Source organism: Schistocerca americana, chromosome 11, assembly GCF_021461395.2.
Source record: "Schistocerca americana isolate TAMUIC-IGC-003095 chromosome 11, iqSchAmer2.1, whole genome shotgun sequence".
NCBI lineage: Eukaryota > Metazoa > Arthropoda > Insecta > Orthoptera > Acrididae > Schistocerca > Schistocerca americana.
The window spans coordinates 66,801,964-66,814,694 of record NC_060129.1 but is presented as its reverse complement, the minus strand read 5'-3'; the positions used below and the strand labels follow the sequence as shown (position 1 = coordinate 66,814,694).

Below are 12,731 nucleotides of genomic sequence, written 5' to 3'. Positions count from 1 at the left end.
CAGTCACAAAATTTGTTGACGACTGAAATTATTTAATTAGCAACATACTTTGAGGTTAGGCATCATCATTGAGCTGCAGTGGCAGTAGAAAAATATTTAGCGCAAGGGTGCGTAGATGTTAAAGTTTGTGTGTAGTCTTGGCAGCTGCTGTGGGCATCCTGCAGGGAAACAGAAGGATAGCTTAATAAGAGGCGATGCCTCTTTGTTTGTTGGTCTGCTGTTCACACAGAAAAATTTTAAATAACAACTCACTTTGTTCATCTGAAGTGGCTGTCTTCTTACAATGTGTTCAGCAACCTCCATTTCTATGAACATTTCTATGAATTTGTTAGCCATCGTTGGCAAATTCCCGAAGGTAACTCGAAACACGATATCGCAAAAGAACTTGACTGGAGCAAAGCAACACGGCAGTCAGAACAGACTGTGTTTTGATCTACCTATCAGTATGTCTACCCGGCTGTTGGCAGTCACTTGCGATGCATTCTACATATTATACTGTCACATCACTGATATTGCTCGACAACATATATTACAGAATGGGAAACTGTGACAATTTTATTTTAGAAATGACACTATAAAATTTTATTTTAAAGAATTTCAAAGATGTTGCTGGGACCTAGGTTTGTGTATGATCTTAATGTGTATATGTGTTCTATTGAATTGAAGTTGGTCAAGAAATGTGGGTTGTTAAACTCCACTGTTTCATTTACGATCTTGTTTTTCAACTTTTAACGTGGATGACTCATCCGTTTCCTCCGAGATGGCCATTTTCCAGCTCTTTTTGAAATTATGCTGTTGCAACACTGTGGCCTGTTTTGTCCATGTGTTTTGCTGTGGCTGACTTCTTAGGTTCATCAAGTCTCAAACGGTCAACAAGTTCTTTAAAATGGGTTTTAAAATTTCTGCCCATTTGATCACTGTAGTATTACAGTAGTTGCAATGACTGCATATAGCTCTGTAAGTTTGTAATTTGCTCAGTTCTTCTGTTGTTTGTGAGATGTCATGAACCAGTTAAGTTGTTGTTGGCAGAAGTGATCCTGATACCTTTGGTTTCCAACAGGTTGGCTGTTTTGTATAAAATGGCTCTGAATTGCGGTATAGTTAAACAGTTGGGTTTTTGTATGTTGGCTGATGGCCCTGTCAGTTTGTTTGCTTTTGTTTTCTGGTATGTGTTGTGATAGCGCACCTAGTTCATATTCATCATAGCCATTGTTTTGTGAAATCTATTTGATTGTGTGTGTTTGTGGGTCATTGTCGCCAGCATGAAGTGGGAATTTCTGTATTCTGTTTAAGAAAGCAGTGAATGCAGATTGTTTTGCATGTGTTGGGGTGTGTGTGTGGTGGGGGGATTTGCAGTGACAGTGACTGTTTGTGTTGGTTTCTGTGCACATTGATGTTCAGGGTCTGCTTTGTATTTGTTATTGTCATGTGAAAGAAGTTTATATTGTTATCTTTCTGGTGTTCTCTCTGTGTGAAATGGCTGTTCTTATGAAAGCTGTTGAATCTACATAACATCATTTCTATTTGCTCTTCAATTTGATTATATGTTACGAATGTGACATCTACATATCTGCTGATTTTGTTACTGTTAAGTCAGGTATATGTACAGTACTGAAGTTGCAACATAAGCAGTAGCAGCATGCACTAATAAGTACCCCATGTGCATACCAAAGGAACCAACTTTACTTCCCCACCAAAGGGGTGACTGAACAACCTAATGAGTAGCAGACAGTTCATCTATTGCAGTTACGTCCTAAAGTGCACATTTTAATTTTAAACAAGTAGCCAATGAAATACAGTCAGTGAATTTTTAAGAAATACATTGTGTGATATATTTAAACAGCTGGAATCAGGGCAATTCTGATCAATGTAAACAAGACTTTTGAAACACTTGATTTATTCACAATATTTCAGATTTCGAGCTCTAACACCTAGACACAGGATTCGTTGACACCAAATACAAAATGAAAGATGAGATCTTATGATATCGAGATGCTGGAACCTGTTCAATATCATAACAAGAACAAATGAAATAGGCCAAATGACTTACAGTCTTTGGATAAACTATATATGTGAATCTAAAAAAAACTTAAGTCGTGCACAAAAGGATGCCATCTACTGATATCTCAGAACCACTGATCGAAACACTGATATGTTTCAGTTTGAACATTAAAACATTAACTTCCAAAATTCTTTACTCAACACTCATGTACGAGTACCATTTTGCTGCCTAAACAACATTACCAGATTGGCATCCACTGACAAGAGACCCCAAAACACTTCACATGCTCTCTGCTCAGCAAGTCACCTGAGCAAACTGCCCTAGTCAGAAGTCCACTGTGGTCAACCACATTTGGTTGCAAAAAGTCATTTATGCTTAGCATTTAAATTATAGAGTATTGAAAATTATTAATTACAAATATTGAAACATCCTTTCATTTCATGCATAATTGTTATAAAACTCTCTTATTTTTTTATATCATTACATCACTGGAATACACACAGTAGACAAAACTCTTACTTTAATAATGAATTAAAAACAGTTTCAACCGCAATAAAACATTTGTTTACAATGTTTATCAGTTTCGGTTACAATGTGACCATCTTCAAAAGATTTATACCACGATGCTAGGTAGTGGCAGTGAATGGAGCTGTTGTTATTACTCCATGAATGTCAAAAACTCGCTTTGTGGAGTCATAATACCTGTCCCATTCAGCACTGCGCCACCGCCTACCGTCGTCATATAAATGGTCTGAAGATGGTCACAATCTGACTGAAACCGGTAACACTTTTAAATAAATGTTTTATTGTGGTTGAGACAGTTTTTTATCCATTCTTGAAGTACTGTTAGCCAGTCTGATGTTTCTCCATGAGAATTGTTCTCAAAAATTTCTAGAAGTCTTTACTAAGTTTACTCCTACCATTTCCAAACTGTGTTATTCAAATATTTCCAGTTTCTTGGTGGATGACTTGTCTCGGCACTTGAATTTCGAAATCAGTTTCCTCTTCTCTTCTCTTCTCGGAAAATTCTCAGTAAAATTCACGCACATTACACAGGGTCAATGGACAGCAGTGCCACAACTATGATAGCTTTGCTATTTTGTTACACTTACAGAGTCACTTTCTAAAAACAGCTATTGAATTAAATTAAAACTTAGTTTCTGTAGGGAGTTATTCAACTCTTAGAAAATGGCTTTCCATGACTGCTACACGAATTACAGCTCTGTGGTGCTGACAATGGGGAGATCGAGTCACTAATTAAATTGCCGAAGACTAAGGATTCCCGTGGATTATAATGGGATGTGTAGCAGAATTTGTAAATGCTGTGGCACATATGTTAGCCCAGTAATTAGCCACATTTGTAATTTTTGCTTTGCGAATGGCCAGTTGTGTGAACTGCTCTATGAGAAAAGGATAATGTAGGGAATTTTAGACCCATTCCTATGCTATCTGTGTTCTCTGAAGTTTTTAAAAAGGACGTGACAAACAGCACTCGCTTTTCAGTGAGCTTTAAGAGCACGGAGGGAACTCACAGGCTGTGAGTTTGTGAATGGGTGTAGAGGCTACTATGACCATCACAAGGAGGATCGGAAATGGGGGGCTGGGTAAACATCATTGAAAATTCCAATATTATCAGGGTTGACAGATTATGGAAATCAGGGAATATCAGGGAATTTCAAACACATGAGGGAAATATGAAAAAAAACACTGGAAATATTTGGATTTTGTCTCAGAAAATGAAATGGTTTGTTTACTGAGGTGTTATGCATCATCGCGGCTGGGTGCAGCCGAGTAGTGTGCGCCGCTTCCTTACTTCCCCATTCCCACTGCTTCTTCCCTTCCTACCACTCCCCTCAGCTTGCAGTCAGTACTGCCACCACTTCTTGCCCCTAGCCTAGCAGCTGCCAAAGAGAGCCAAGGAGGCAAGAGTAGTAGTTTATTTGGATCTGATTCTCAGAAACTGCAGATGCAGTGGCCGGAGACAGAGGTTATGTGTGGCTGAGTTGTGTCTGAGTGGAGAGAGAGAGAGAGAGAGAGAGAGAGAGAGAGAGAGAGAGAGAGAGAGAGAGTGAGTGAGTGAGTGAGTGAGTGAGTGAGTGAGTGAGTGCGTGCGTGCGCACGCGCTCTCTCATTTTGTGACAAATACTTAGGATGAACATTTAGTTGTGAGAGTGTGATTGTTTTTTCTACATGTCTGTCTGAGCCTCAGCAATCATCTTTATGGTGAGTTACCGTAGTACCTATCCTCATTATTATTGATTCTCAGAGTATTTGAGCAAGTTACCTGTTGCATGGATTGATCACCATGGTCTCATTTCTTCAACTAGCTGTCTGTTGTTCGTGCTGGCTGTGCGCGGGATTTCCGAGGTGGGCCAAAAGTGCAGGCTGCTCCTGTGGGTATCTGTAACGGATCGGGCCTGCCGACCTAAAGCCATTTGGTTCCCACTGAGGTGCAGGCCCTGCCTGTCGGATCTAGTCTCACCGACCTGCCCGCAGGCTGGGTCTGTTTGTGTGTGACGTAATGCAGCAGATTTTCACGGTTTATCCGTGGGCCCAGGACTGTGGTGTTCCCCGGCAGGCCAGAGGCCGTGGGCGATGGACTTCAGGAATTACAACTGTCTCGTCATAAGTATGTTGTACAGTGTGGCATTTTATAGACATTTTATTTGTTATAGTTCATTTTGGCACTTAAAAGTACTGTATATGTTAGAAAGTGTGGAAAATAAGAAGAAAAAGATTATGCCAGTTGCTGGCGGTTTGTGCTTATATATTTCTCGAAAGAAAAATCCCTGAATACCTGTAAAATAATAGATATAGCACAGTGGGTAATAACCGACAATAAAGAACATTGTAGAATCGATATTTCATTGGGGGTCCCCTGCAGAGTTGCTTTACACAATTCTTTCCCACCTTATACACTTCTTTCAAAAGGCCAGCTTTCTCCTGAGGTTATTTCTGAAATCAGTGAAGGTATTTTAAATCTGTCTTGCAACTCCAAGGAAATATGCATTTTTATCACAATATGTGTTTTGTTTTATTGAAGTAAAATAATATCAGTGGGCCGAATGAAACACACATACTATTTGGCTTGGTTTCCCCATCTAAAAACAGTTCATTACAAAAGAGTTTGATGTTAGTACTTAAGATTTTTGCTCACATCAGGAAACCCCATCTGATTGCTAGATTTTTAAAATATTTCCTCATTTGCTCTATTGTACCATAGCTGCAAAGACAGATTGTCAACTTACGTCTTAACGTACCTTTGAGATCTCAAAATTTGTCATGGAAAAGTGCTAAAACTTGTCCGGAAATCAGGGAAATATCTTGGAAATTTGTGGCAACCCTGATTATTATCTTTTAGTATTTGGGGCTGATGTATTGCACTTTTAGTTACAGTTATGGAGAATGTTCTAGAAGTGTTGAAATGTAGAAGCTTATCTCTATCTTTCTTTTTTGTGTTGTGGTATTTTCTGAGAAATTGTTCATCTTCCTAAACACAAAGAGGCACAGGCAAACCTACATTTATACTGCATCTAGTTGATACAGGGTCTGTGTTAAACAAGAAACTATAATCAAGTGAGGAAGCTGGTTTATTTGAAAAACTATATGGTGTGTCCTCAGATGGAAAACCAGTCCTAAGCAAAGAAGGGAAAGCTGAAAGGTGGAGGAGTATGTATAAGGTCTCTACAAGAGAGGTGAACTTGAAGGCAATATTACAGAAATAGAAAATGACGTAGATCAGATGAGATGGGAGATACCATACTATGAGAAGAATTCGACAGAGCACTGAAAGACCTAATTCGAAACAAAGTCCTGGGAGTAGATGAGATCCAACTACTGGTAGCCTTGGGGGAGCCACACATGACAAAACTGTATCTGGAGTGCAAGATGTATGCAACAGGCGAAATAACCTCAGACTCCAAGTAGAATGTAATAATTGCAGTTACAAAGAATGTAGCTACTGACAGGAGCGAAAATTATCAAAATATCATTTAATAAGTAATAGTTGTAAAATACTAACAGGAATTATTTGCAGTAGAATGGGGAAACTGGTAGAAACCAACGTTGGGGAGGATCAGTTTGGATTTCGGAGAAATGTAGGCACACACGAGGCAATACTGACCCTATAACTTATCTTAGAAGATAGGTTAAGGAAAGTCAGACATACATTTATAGTATTTGTAGACTTAGACAGTGTTGACTGGAATATTCCCTTTGAAATTCTGAAGATAGTGGTGATAAAATACAGGGAGCAAAGGGCTATTTACAACTTATACAGAAAAACAGAGAGCAATTATAAAAGTCAAGAGGCATCAAAGGGAAGGAGTAGTTGGGAAGGGAATGGGACAATGTTGTAGCCTACCCTTGATGTTATTTAGTCCGTACATTGAACAAGCAGTAAAGAAAACCATAGAAAAATTGGGAGTAGGAATTAAAGTCCAAGGAGAAGAAGTAAAGACCTTGAACTTTGTCAATGAGATTGCAATTCTGTCAGAAACAGGAAAGTACTTGGAAGAGGAGCTTACGAAATGAGTGGAATATACAATGAACAGCAACAAAAGCAAAACAAGGATAGTGGAATATGATCAAATTAAATCAGGCAATTGTGAGGAAATTAAATGTAGTCAAATTAAATCAGATGATGGTGAGAAAATTAGATTAGGAAACAGGACACTGAAAGTAGTAGATAAGTTTTGCTATTTGGGCAGAAAAATGACTGAAGACTGTCATAGTAGAAGGGATATAAAATGTTGGCTGGCAATGGCAAGAAAAGCTTTTCTGAAGAAGATTATGAAAAGGAAAGTTGCTACTCACCACATAGTGGAGATGCTGAGTCACAAATAGGCACAAAAAGAGACTGTCACAAGTAAATAAAGCATATCTAATATATGGTGAGTAGCAACTTTGCTTTTCATAATATTGTTACATCCCATCCTGTATTTTCCATTGTTGAATTTTCTGAAAAAGAGAAATTTGTTGACATCGGATACAGATTTAAGAGTTAGGAAATCTTTTCTGAAAATATTTGCCTCGAGTGTAGCCATGTAGGGCAGTGAAAAATGAACTGTTAACAGTTTAGACAAGAATAGAAGTTTTTGAAATGTGGTGCTACACATGAATGCTTAAGATTAGATGTGTAAATGATGTAACTAATGATGAGGTACTGGACAGAGTTGGGGAGAAAAGAAGTTTGTGGTACAACTTGACTGAAAGGCACAATTTGACTGAAAGAAGGGATCAGTTGAGGGGACTTATTCTGAGACATCAAGGGATCACTAAAGTGTGGTGGGTAACAATCGTAGAGGGAGACCAAGAGAGGAATACAGTAAGCAGGTTCAGAAAGATGTAGGCTGCAGTAGTTAGTATGAGATGAAGAGGCTTGCACAGGATAAAGTAGCATGGAGATGTCCATCAGACCAATGTCGAGATTGATGACCCCGACAGCAACATGTTGCTTCTGTAAATTTAAATTTGCCCAAAAATTTATGTATTCTTCTCCCAGAGAGTAAGCTAAAAATATTGTTTATAGTCAAGTTTCATGTTACAGTGCATTGAGCATGTAAAATATGTTGCTTTATAATTGGTAGACAGTACTGGCACTTTTCAAAATTTGTTTAATAGAGGACTTGCATAAATAAATAACTGTGCAGTGTTCCATCATCTTTCGGGCGTGCACTCGGGACAGTGACAATTCTTCTTGCGATATTTCGGCTAGAAACCTCCCAGCCATCTTCAAGGCGAGTCGGAGACTCAGTTCATAGCGTTTTCGCGTTCCTATTTACACGGAGAGTCACGTGATGCAAAGCTGCTGAGGATTGAAAGCGCATGCGTCAAAGATATCAAAGTCGCCACTACTGCGCTAGTTATAGATAAGATGTATATAGCAAAGATACACATACAAGCGCAGAGTGCAAACAAAATAGTGCTGCTGCGAATCCACAGTGCTTGTAAATAAATAATTAATCTTTAAAAGTGGTAACATCTGTCGGAAGTGAAGAAGCAGAAATTCTTTCCGAACGAAGGTGTGAAATAAGCGGTTTCCAAGCATGCGCTTTCAATCCTCAGCAGCTTTGTATCACGTAACTCTCCGTATAAATAGGCACACGCAAACACTATGAACTCAGTCTCCTACTCGCCTTGAAGGTGGCTGGGAGGTTTCTAGCCGAAATATCGCAAGAAGAATTGTCGCTGTCCCGAGTGCATGCCCGAAAGATGATGGAACATTATGTCCGCCGGGAAAACTTCAAGAATCACATAACTGTGCAGTGGTGAGTAATCAGCTGGCTTGTTATGAGAATGATATGCCTTGCCTTATGTATGCCAGTGCCTTTATCAGAGCAACTAAAATATTCAGTCCTGTAAGTTCAGGTTTTTTAGTGTTAAATGAGATGGAAGAAACCTATGCAATATAAGAAGAATATTTCAACAGTTAAATGCTGCCAATCAGACTACTGGGTGTCGTACTTGTCATCAACATCTACACTCTGCATTCCACTGTGAGGTGCATGACAGAGGGCATGTCCCATTGTATCAGTTATTAGGGTTTCTTCCTGTTCCATTCACATAAGTAGCATGGGAAGAATGGCTGTTTGAATGCCTCTGTGCATGCAGTAATTATTCTAATCTTATCCTCACGATCCCTGTGTGAGCAATACATAGCAGGTTGTAGTATATCCCTAGAGTTATTTAAAGCTGGTTCTTGAAGCATTCTTAATAGATTTTCTTGGGATAGTTTATGTATATCTTCAAGAGTCTGCCATTTCAGTTCCTTATGCCTGTGTCTCTGTGACACACTCCCGTGGATTAAACAAATCTGTGACCATTTGTGCTGCCCTTCTCTGTACACATTCATTATCCCTCGTTAGTCCTTTCTGGTATAGACCCCACACACTTGATCAATATTCTAGAACCAGTTGCACGAGTGATTTGCAAGCAATCTCCTTTGTAGACTGATTAACTTCCCTAGGATCCTGCCATCTGCTTTACCCGTGACTGAACCTTTGTGACCATTCCATTTCATATCCGTACAAAGTGTTGCACCCAGGTATTTGTATGAGCTGGCTGATTCACAACAGTGACTCACTGATGTTATAGTCGTAGGATTCTACATTCTTTTCATTTTGTGAAGTGCAAAATTTTACACTTCTCAACCTTTAAAGCAAGTTTCCAATCTTTGCACCTCTTTGAAATCTCGTCAAGATCTCACTGAATATTTATGCAGCTTCTTTCAGACAGTACGCCAACATAGGTACCTGCAGCATCTGCAAAAAGTCTGATGTTACTATTAATATTGCCTACTCACCAAGCGGCAACAGGGGAACGCACACACACAAGGCTTTGACTTTTGCAAGCTTTCAGAGCCGGTGGCATTACATTGTATTATCAATAATTGATTATTTCCATTGTTATATTAATATTGTCTAAAAGGTCATTAATGTACATCACATATAGCAAGGGTCCCTACAAACTTCCCTGGGGCATACCCGAAGTTACTTTACATCTGACGATGACTCTCCATCCGAGATCATACGCTATGTTCTCCCTACCAAAAAGTCCTCAATCCAGTCTCAAGTTTCACTTTATACACCATATGATCATACTTTTGACAATAACAACAGTCATTCTTATCCACTGTACCCACTGAACACTGTGTATGAGAATTTGTAACTTCATATCTAAATGCCCTTATAATATTGTGTAATGTTGATTTTTTTTTAAGAAAGGGGAAAAAAAGAACAACAAAACCGTTTGTAAGATGGCTGTACGAATAAAACCAATTTAAAGAAAAAAAAGAGGAAATAAAGAAAAGAGGACAGATAATTGAGTGACCTTTTTTTTTCTGCTTTCAGATACCTGGCCAATGAGATGAAGTTGTACCACTTCCATCAGTCCAGACATTTGTCAAAGAAGTGCAGTTTGTAAGTATTCTGAAACATTGATTGTCGAGTATGCGCTGCAGTAATGTGAATATTGACTGAATTCTGTCATGTTGACACAGTCTGTGTTTCGTGAGGGGGAAAAAGCTTTCATTAGCAAAGATCACAGAAGTTAGTCTGTATTGTTGACAGTGGGTTTCAACAGTTGGAACTGTCGTTTTCTGGTCTTAAAAAATTTCTGTGATGAAACATGTGCCATTGTGAATTTGTAGCTTATGGATAAAACCCAGCACATAGGTTTTTCAAAAACACAACCATTTATAGTTAAAAAAGCAGCTTGTGCACACGAGCATGTTCACATACATAGCACTCACAGAGGCTCGTTAAGTCTTAAAATGTACAGTATACATTAAACTGTAGTTGCACCATATACTTCAGCTGAGGTGTGGATCCACAATGTGTGGAACATTTCTGCAAACAGAAACAGATGTGCATTTTGCTGTATATCATGTGCTTCAAGAATTAACAAGCCTCTGCGAGCACTACTTATGCAAACGTGCTCATATGTACGAGGTGCTTTTTAACTGTAAATGGTTTTATTTTTGGACAATATTATGTATAATATCCTGCATTTTAAGCAGTGTGGCATAAGGTACAAGCTCACAGTGGAACATGTTTCATAACAAACTTTTTTTGAAGACCAGAGGATGACAGAACTGTCAAAACCGGTTGTCCACAATAAAGACTAATTTATGGAATATTGGGTATTGAAAGTTTTGCTCAAGGAATAAATATTACTTCTGTTCCTTATAGCTATCGCAGAGAAGCTGTATGGATGCAGTTCCCTATCATATCTGCTACAGTGAAAGACTGAAGTTGAAACAAGGCTGCTGGATAGACACAGGGTGTATATACCCCAGGCTAACTGGGAAATCTGGGGAGAACACAGGAATCTTTAAGATTTCTGATAATTTTTCATTGTTTTAGTTTCCAGTTAAATTTTTGTAATTTTGACGAGTAAGAACTGATATTCGTAACAAAAATTTTACTTTGGCCCACTACAGCAGGATAATATTGCAGAAAGAAAACATAAATGAGAGAATAATGCTAAAATAAAATTTAGCTGCAAAGAAAGTGCGCTATTTACTACAAAACAAACTGCACACACAAGTGTCTGCCAACAGCAAAATGTGTTGAAGGCTTTAGGATGAAGACTGTGTTATATTTTGTAACAACAAATTGCTTTCAATTAGTATGATGTCACAACAGTTTACTTTTATAACAGGTCATGGGAAAATATTGAGGATGGTGGTTTGAGAAGCGTTATTTACGAAGTAAATTTCCTATTATGCAAGATGACTTACGTCGCATGTGAGAATCTGTGATTAATTTCTTAAATCACAGAGCGTTTGACTGTCACTCAAAACTTAACACTTTGAGGGACAGCTGTCTAGAAAAATTTTGAATCTAGAAGACCAGCCATTTATGCCATTATTTAAATATTTCCAGAATATTAGACCGAGCAACACCTTACAGTGGTTAGCACACTGGTCTCCCATTCGGCAGGACGACAGTTCAGGCCTGCGTCTGGCCATTCTGATTTAGGTTTTCCATAAAAAAAACCTCTCCGAACAGGCCTCGGAAGGCTCAATGGTACTGAACGGCCGCCGTGCCATCCTCAGCCCACAGGCGTCACTGGATGCGGATATGGAGGGGCACGTGGTCAGCACACCGCTCTCCCGGCCGTATATCAGTTTACGAGATGGAAGCCAGTACTTCTCAATCAAGTATCTCCTCAGTTTGCCTCACAAGGGCTGAGTGCACCTCGCTTGCTCACAGGGCTTGGCAGACCAGATGGTCACCCATCTGAGTACTAGCCAATCCCGAAAGCACTTAACTTCGGTGACCTGACAGGAACCGGTGTTACTACTGCAGCAAGGCCATTGGCTAGGTTTCCCATGATTTCCCTAAATTGCTTCAGGCAGATGCTGGGATGGTTCCTTATAAAAGGGCATGGCCGACTTCCCCATCCTTCACCTATCAGATGGGACTGATGATCTCGCTGTTTGGTCCCTTCCCCATAATCAACCAACCAGCCAACCAACCAACCAATCTGCGTATTTGTGTTTGATATATCTTGAAAGGTAACACACTAAAAAAGGACAAGCTTAGTTTTTCATATCTGTTTTATTTCTGTCATAGATTACGAATTATACAATAACAGTGGCAAAGAGTAAAATTATCCTTCAAAAGTAGTTAGAGGTGAAATCTTGAGCAATTTTCCATGTAATAGGCTTTTCTATGGAAAAGTTGGAGTGCTTGTCAAAGGATCCATCGTATCCTAAAAAAAAAAAAAAAAAAAAAAAAATGACAAAAAGCTTCCGATGACTGGTATATTGTACGTGATAGCTTATCTTTTCATGTAGCTATACTGAATGTATATTAATTTAAACCGTTAACTTTTCCTATTTGCATATTCGCTCTACTTAACAGTGATGTTGCTATTGGCCGACTACAACACAAGTCCTGTGCTCTGAATATCTGCTGTCATTGGCTGGGGAGTACTGTAACTTGAGCTATGATTGATTGCAATGGCTCATCGCAATCTCGTTTTCGGTGCTTCGAAAGATACCGTGCTTTAATTGGTGGAATTTGTATTTATACTTTTGTAATTTGAAAATATGTGCTGTACGTGATGGCTGCGCATCAAATATTTTATATTTTATATACAAGTTATTTTTTGCTGAAGTATCGGGAAGTTCTACACTTGTATACAATACCTTTACAATTCAAAGGATTTGTCAGTAGTTCGGCAGCGCCAAGGAAAAAGTGTATTGTCACTTAACAAAGGG

General features: G+C 38.9%; 1 long non-coding RNA gene across 1 annotated transcript in view; it reads left to right on the top strand.

The window, feature by feature from the left end:
- The window catches only part of LOC124553588, a 33,056-nt gene extending 23,137 nt beyond the window's left edge, over positions 1-9,919 (top strand). Inside the window, exon 3 of the long non-coding RNA XR_006968068.1 lies at positions 9,853-9,919. This is a non-coding gene — a long non-coding RNA (uncharacterized LOC124553588). The remainder of the gene's footprint in view (positions 1-9,852) is intronic.
- Positions 9,920-12,731: the final 2,812 nt, after the last annotated feature.